The sequence below is a fragment of the Thunnus thynnus genome, chromosome 20 (genome assembly GCF_963924715.1).
Source record: "Thunnus thynnus chromosome 20, fThuThy2.1, whole genome shotgun sequence".
Taxonomy (NCBI): domain Eukaryota; kingdom Metazoa; phylum Chordata; class Actinopteri; order Scombriformes; family Scombridae; genus Thunnus; species Thunnus thynnus.
In genome coordinates, this window is record NC_089536.1 from 13,066,772 (window position 1) to 13,074,627 (window position 7,856).

Sequence of the window (7,856 nt, forward strand, 5' to 3'; positions counted from 1 at the left end):
ATCCAGTAAGTATTGTGGTATTCACTCACTAGGCCTGTGCAGCTAAAGATGCAAACGTCAATATATTGTAAACAACTGCTATTAGTATTAAAACAATAAGAAACAGTACATAACCTAACTGTTCATTTTGTCTTTTTTCTGCCATGTTTTCACAGCTCCCTACCTCCAGGGTTGCATGACATCAAAGGACTGCAGGGCTTATAAAACAGGTTTATCATCTGTCACTTGCTGCAATCGTGGTCTCTGCAACAAAGTTTAATAAACATCATTTTTATCAATATCAACATATCTTGCTATACATGAATACTCTACTGTGAGTATTAATGTATCCTTACAATAAAGAACAATGTGTTACAAGTTTAGCTGTTTTTCATTTTCTCCTAAGAAACACATCTTATATACAATCATTCTGTGTCTGATTAACCTGTAACATGTCAGTGCAAAGCTTAAACTGACCAAATCTAACACAAATGTGAGCTAATCCTATATTCACAATGTTCCATTTTTATCACATGAACTCTTTTTACAATTAACTAATCATTTAGTCAATTAAAGCTAATACAGGGTTGACAGTATTAATTTTGAGAGAGGATTTTTTTACAAGCTGACTGTGTTTCATACACAGATCTATTCAGGAAGTTCATTTAGGTTTTTGGGCTTTATCTGGGGCTTATGACCACAACGTCACAACCCAATACACTGTTAACCATCACTTGCTGGTTTCCAAATGGATGTCATGAAAACCAAAATTGAAAAGCTAAAATAAAGTTAGCTGAATGAATGCATACTGTAAAGTGTAATGATCTCAATGTGTGCTGAATTTCCCCCTCTCACGTTCTGGGCTCTCATATTTGTCAAACTTCATGCAATATACAAACCCTTTCTATGCAAAAGTTTGTAATCTGTGTATTGTCTTGGCTTTACTAAAGTGTGTCTTTAAAAAAAAGCCAGTATATACTGTATATTTTTTTCAACATCCTCAGAGCAATTTCCAGTTGATAATACCTGTTACCTCCTTGCATAGTAAAGTTGTTTATTGTTTTTTCCTAAGGAAAAGGTTTCCAAATCGATGTGTAAGCATTCTACATGACAGCCTGTTGATTGTGTGCACAGATATTATATTTGTACTATTGTATTACTGAGTGATTTGAACACTAATAAAAGGATCTTAAAATCTATTCTACAACTGACAGGCAACCAATGAACGGACTTTAGGACAGGTGAGATGTATGCTCTGCTTCTGGTCTTGGTCAGTACACGTGCTGCCGCATTCTGAAAGATCAGTAGCTTATTTATAGCTTTCTTAGGTAGAGCCAGATAGAAACTTCTCAAATATACAGCTGAAATTTGGATAATCATTTAGTTGTTTAAATACTAATTTCTTAAGAATTTTACTTAAAAAGAAAGGTTTGAAATTGACGTGAAATTGTTTAGCACTAAAGGATCCAGGTTCCTTTTCAGGTCACTGTGCAGACATGCATGCAACATTCCTCATACAGTGGAATTCACTATTTGATGCAACACTGACACCCTCCCTTCAGGAGAAGTTTCACAATAGCAGTTTGCAGTGCCAGGGGGAAAATACCAGTGCACACACACACACACACACACATAGATACAGACAACCAAACACATGATCCCCTGCCTAGTGCGGATATGGTCAAGTGAGCATGTGGAGGGTTTTAGTTGCATTATGTCGTTCCTGAGCATTTCTTTGTCAACAGCAGCAAAATCATTCATAGTAGTCTTAGGCAGAGGGAAAGTATCCAAAGACAGGGGCTCAAACACATTCTGTATAATATGGTTTGGATCTAACCTAATTTTTGTGATCTTGTCTCTGAAAAATGCTGCAAACTCTTCACATTTCGATGTTGAGGTGGCTTCTTGGAGCTGGATTTATGAGGCTGTCAGTAGTTGAGAAAAGCATTCTGGGATTATTGTGATATTCAGAAATCAGGTTTGAGAAATTAGCTTGTCTTGCATTTCTCACTGCTTTGTGTTCTTTAAAAATGTCATAATGGTCTTGCAGCTTAGTTTTTCTCCATTGACGCTCAGTTTTTCAACAGTTTTTCTTTAAGTTAATAACATCCCCAGTTTTCCATGGTGGTTTATGTTTACATTTAATCTCTGATAACTTTGATCAGCTGAAACATCACAAGAGGAAGGAAGGATCTGTGGGGGTAGGCTTGATAGGGTCAAGTGAGCAGGTGGAGGGTTTTAGTTGCATTACGTCATTCCTGAACATTTCTTTATCAAGAGCAACAAAATCATTCATAGCAGTCTTAGGCAGCGGGAAAGTGTCCAAAGACAGGGGCTCACACACATTCTGTGTAACTTGGTTTAGATCCAACCTGATTTTTGTTATCTTGTCTCTGAAAAATTCCACAAACTCCTCACATTTTGATGTTGAGGTGATGTAAGAGTGGTTTTTTGGAGCTGGATTTTTTGGGCTGTTAATAATTGAGAAAAACATTCTGGGATTATTGTGATTTTTAGAAATCAGCTTTGAGAAATTAGCTTGGCTTGCATTTCACATTGCTTTGTTGAAGATAGTGAGGTGTTCTTTAAAAATGTCATAATGGACTCACAGCTTAGTTTTTCTACATTGACGCATCGCTTTTCCACAGATTTTATTTAAGTTGATAATGTCCCCAGTTCACCGTGGTGGTTTCTGTTTAGATTGAATCCTCCTATGTTTGGTTGGTGCCATAGACTCAATGGTAGTCTTCAGCTTATTGTAAAATTATTGGCTAAATCATAACAAGAGGAAAGAAGAATCTGTAGGGGTATGTTATAAATATGATTTTTGAAATTTTCAGCAACTTCAGGGGTAAGATAACATTTCATAACAACCTGCTCAGTAACAAATCTAGATGATGATACAGTAGTGGTCTGAGAATACCAAGTCAATTACAGAGGATACAACAATCCTTAGACCATGAGCGATAATTAGATCCGTGAACGTGTGACTGCAGTTGTGAGTCAGCCCATTAACATGTTGAATAAAATCCATAGAGCCAGGCGTGCCACCAGGGATTTTGGACCCCATGAAAAGATATCACATTGGACCCCACCACCACAGGCCTCACCAACCCTGCACAATTGCTGTAACCACACCTCATGAACCCAATCTCTTGTAGTCCAGCACTTACTGTATGATATTTACTGACAGTGAGCTGTGAAAATATAACCCTGTGCAGACATGCATGCACCATTCTGCATACAGTGAAATTCACTATTTGATACACCCTCTATAAGAAATGTATTAAAGACCATCTTTAACAGTCTAAATGTAATTTTAATGGTAAAATTCTTGAATGGAAAATTATCTTTAACATTAATTAATAACTTAAAATACATATAAATTAAATATTCGTTAACATCTTTAATTAAAATGAATTAAGATTATCATCTATAGAATGATATAACAAACAGAAGATTAAAATCAGCAGCAGATTTCTGAACTAAGTGTACATACCAACTAAGTATACGACCATTTCTTATCATTGAAAAGGATTTAATCATTTTTCTTTTTTCCATAATAATAAAAAAAGAAATTACGCCAACTGACATGTCATTCAACACAATGCTGCTTACCTCCTTTTTCAGTTGGGAGTAGGGCTGGTTCATTGTTGGGGGATGGGGATGGGGAGACAGGACGGCTGATCCCGAAGCTGCCTCTGTTGGGCCTGGCACCAGGCAGGACAGGAACAACTGATTTAGTATCAATAGCTTGCTAAAAGTTTGCCTGCATTGATTAAATGTCGGCTATAAGTGGAGCAAAATATAAACACTCAGAATTTTCTGTGAAGATATTAAGTAACTGATGTTAGGGAAGCAAAAGTGGCCTCTTTCATTATGGACTAAGCTAACAGGTTAATTTCCACCACTCATGGACAACACCCATCTTTTTTTGTGTATATGTATAAGTGTGTAAGTGAATGTATCTTTCATGTATTTGTTGAGAGTGATTTTTGCAGACGAACTTCCCAGATGAGAAATTTAGCAGCAGTTATCAGCAATAACCCTGAAAATAAAAACATCATAAAAGTGTCATCTCTATATTTTTATGTGGAGTTTATTGCTCTTTTTAGTTTTGTGTTTCTGAAAGCCTGAACCTGAAAAACAAACACATAATGTTCTGTTAGTTGCATGGATTTTGAAAGTCAAACATTATTTCATTTTCTCTTTATAATGAGGTTGTGATGATTATTACAACAGTTTGTTTTATATGAAAAGTGTCAGAGAGGTAATATTGTTTATTTTAGGAATGATTAAAGAGAATATCTCGGAGAAGACAAAAAAAAAGCTGGAAAACATCACAATATTACCAATATTACCTCATACTTTCAAAGTACATCATATTCTCATTCAGCAGTTTCATTACTCAGACCAGATAAACATAACCAGTGAGTCACTCACATTACAAAATGTTAACAATATTAATATTGGTAGTTACAGTATTGATATGTCTTGTTCATGTGGTTATGGAGTTACTATCTTTTTGTTTAATTATCTACTGCAATACAGTGCATTTCCCTTAAGTCAGTTGTGTAAGACTGTGTTTTCCTGACATCTTCATCTGGCCTTTACAGATCATTCTGAGTTAATAATATACTGAATATTCAACACTGATGGAACAATTGTGCAACAAGATTGAATAAAAGAAGAAGTCAGGTCTCCACACAGCACACATTTGGGATAACAACTATCCAGTAGGACAATTCATCAGGTAGTATGTCTTTTTGTTTTTGGATTGTGAAATGAATCTCAGCAATAATTAGGATAATATGTCTAATCTTCTCACACTTTTATTCATACAGACACTTGTGCACAGAGACGTGACGTGTTGTGAAAACATGAAGACTGTGATTCTTGCTCTTCTGGTGTTGCTGGTCATCAGTCAGGGTGAGTTAACATTCGGGATACAACCAGTGGTGGAAAGTAATTAAGTACATTTATTCAAGTACTGTAATTAAGTGCAATTTTGAGGTACTTGTACTTTACTTGAGTATTTCTACTTTATGCTACTGTATACTTTCACTTCACTTCATTTTATAGAGAAATAATGTTTAATGATTTTTCCCTCTAAACTTCTCACATGGTTTCATTTCAATAAATGTTCAAATGATCCAATATTTCACCAAAAATCAAATATTTGAGAAAAATTCCAAAACTGAAAACAGATTTGTGTATCAGAACTTTGTTTTGTTTTGTTCTTCTCACGACCCATCAGATTTATCTGGTGACCCTTTGGAGGGGCCCGACCCCTAGTTTGGGAACCACTGGACTAAACTAGCTAGCTGTATATAAAGTAGTTCAAACTAGCTCCACCTCCAGCAGCTACAACAGTAACATGCTGCGTACACACTGATGCTTCAGTATTAATAATCTAATCATGTCATATATAATAATATATCAGTCAGAGGAACCAAACCACTACTTTTACTGCAATACTTGAACTACATTTGGCTGCTAATACTTATGTACTTTTACTTAAGTAGGATTTTTCATGGAGGGTTTTTACTTGCATTCGAGTATTTTCACGCTGCTTTCGGCAGTCTGTTTGATCAAAATTGAAATGAAAATGCAGCGTTAGTTTGATCAGAACGGTGAAAAAGATTTTTTTTTTTTTTCCAGGTGAAGCCTTGAGGTGTCACTGTGTACGCGATCGAGACTGTTCAGGCCCAATACAGACCTGCACTGGACTAACCGATGTCTGTTACTACGCCGTCGCGTATATACCCGGTAAGTATTGTGGTATTAATTGAGTAGGCCTGTGCAGCTAAAGATGCAAAGGTCGCTATATGATGAACTACTGCAATTACTATTAAAACCATAAGAAAAATAGTACATTACCTAACTGTTCATTCTATCTTTTTCAATGTTTTTACAGATCTCACCGTAGCCAAGGGTTGCATACCAGCAAACGAGTGTAGGACTATGAGATTTAGTGATCATGTCGTATCTTCCGGTTGCTGCAGGGGCGATCTGTGCAACAAATTTGGAGAATAAAATAAATGAGAATCATCATTATTAATATCAACATATCTTACAAGAGAGTCATACTCTGCTGTGAGTGTTCCAGTATCCTTATAATAATGAGCAATGTGTTAGAGGTTTAGCTGTTTTATATTTTCACTTTTATTTCTCTCTCTTATTCGTTCTTCAGTAGTTTTTCTCCTCAAGATACATATCTTATATACAATCATTCTCTGTCTGATTAACCTGTAATATGTCAGTGTTTATGTATTAGAATATGTCCACATCTATGCTTGCAGGAATGAAATTATAAGAACTGATACCAACACAAACACAGACATGAAGTGAAGTTTGACCTGCAGAGATGAGAGATATATATAATAAATATATACAAATATAGTTACAAACAGTTATTGCATTACACAGAAACCTTTGCAGGACATTGTTTTTTTTCTTGTTTGTTTTTTTAACAATTGAGCACTGTATGATTAAAGAGACGACACTTTGATCCAATGTGTGCCGGTGGTTGTGATTTGGCATTAACATGTTGAATAAAATCCACAGAGCTTAACACGTTTAGGAACTCAGCGGCTTTAGAGTCAGTCACATTATCCACATGTAGATTAAAATCACCTATAACCACAATGTTGTAATAATTGGTTCTGACAACATTTCGGTGAAGTCATCTAAAATGATAGGACACTGTTTGGAGGGTCTATATATTGTTATAACAAGCACAGGGGGGTGGGATTTTAACATTACAGCATAGTGTTCAAAGGAGCAAAAATCAACAATAGAGATATTTCTACAATGTAGAGCATCAGCAAATATAGAGGCAGTCCCATCGCCTTTTTTACCATACCTTCTAAAATTCTCAAAACTATAGCATGGAGGGGACGTCATACTACAACAGTAACATGCTGTTTACACACTGATGCTTCAGTATTAATAATTTAATCATGTCATATATAATAATATATCAGTCAGAGATATTGTATTGGAGTTTTTTTACATTACTGTATAACAGATAAATTGACCCTGTATGAGCCAGTCCGCAGCCTTAGATCCTCAGGTTGGGCCCTTCTGGCTGTTTCAAAGTTGAGGCTTAAAACTAAAGGTGACCATGCTTTTGCCATCAAGGCCCCTCGGCTTTGGAAAGACCTGCCTGACGAGATAAGGTTAACAGAATCACTAACTTCTTTTAAATCACTTCTTAAAACCCATTTCTACAGACTTGCTTTTATGTTTCTTTTAATCTTTTCATCATCTCTCTATTGTTTTTCATTGTCTTCTACTGTTGTCTTCTTAATGTCGGACTTGTTATTTCTCTCTTTTTATCTTTATAGTAAAGAGCAATGTGTTACAAGTTTAGCTGTTTTTCACTTTTATTTTTCTCTCTTATTTGTTCTTCAATAGTTTTTCTCCTTAAGATACATATCTTATATACAATCACTCTGTGTCTGATTAACCTGTAACATGTCAGTGTAAAGCTTAAACTGACCAAATCTAACACAAATGTGAGCTCATCCTATATTCACAATGTTCCGCTTTTACCATATGAAGTTTTTTACAGTTAATTAATCATTTAGTCAATTAAAGCTAATACAGGGTTGACGGTATAATTTTGAGAGAGGATTTTTTTATAGCTGACTGGGTTTCATCCACAGATTTATTCAGGAAGTTGATAAGCAGGAGTTCATTTAAGTTTTCAGGCTTTATCTGGGGCCAATGACCACAACGTCACAACCCAATACACTGTTCACTGTCACTGACTGGTTTCCAAATGGATGTCATGAAAACCAATATTAAAAAGCTAAAATAAAGTTAGCTGAATGAATGCATACTGTAACATGTAATGAGCTCAATGAAATAAG

General features: G+C 35.5%; 1 long non-coding RNA gene across 1 annotated transcript; it reads left to right on the forward strand.

Annotated features, from left to right (window-relative positions):
- The first annotated feature begins 4,632 nt into the window (after positions 1–4,632).
- LOC137172007 (uncharacterized) lies at positions 4,633–6,490 on the forward strand. Its single transcript, XR_010924856.1, has 4 exons — positions 4,633–4,732; positions 4,824–4,908; positions 5,641–5,748; positions 5,897–6,490. It is a non-coding gene; the product is annotated as an uncharacterized lncRNA (long non-coding RNA).
- The last annotated feature ends 1,366 nt before the right edge of the window (positions 6,491–7,856 follow it).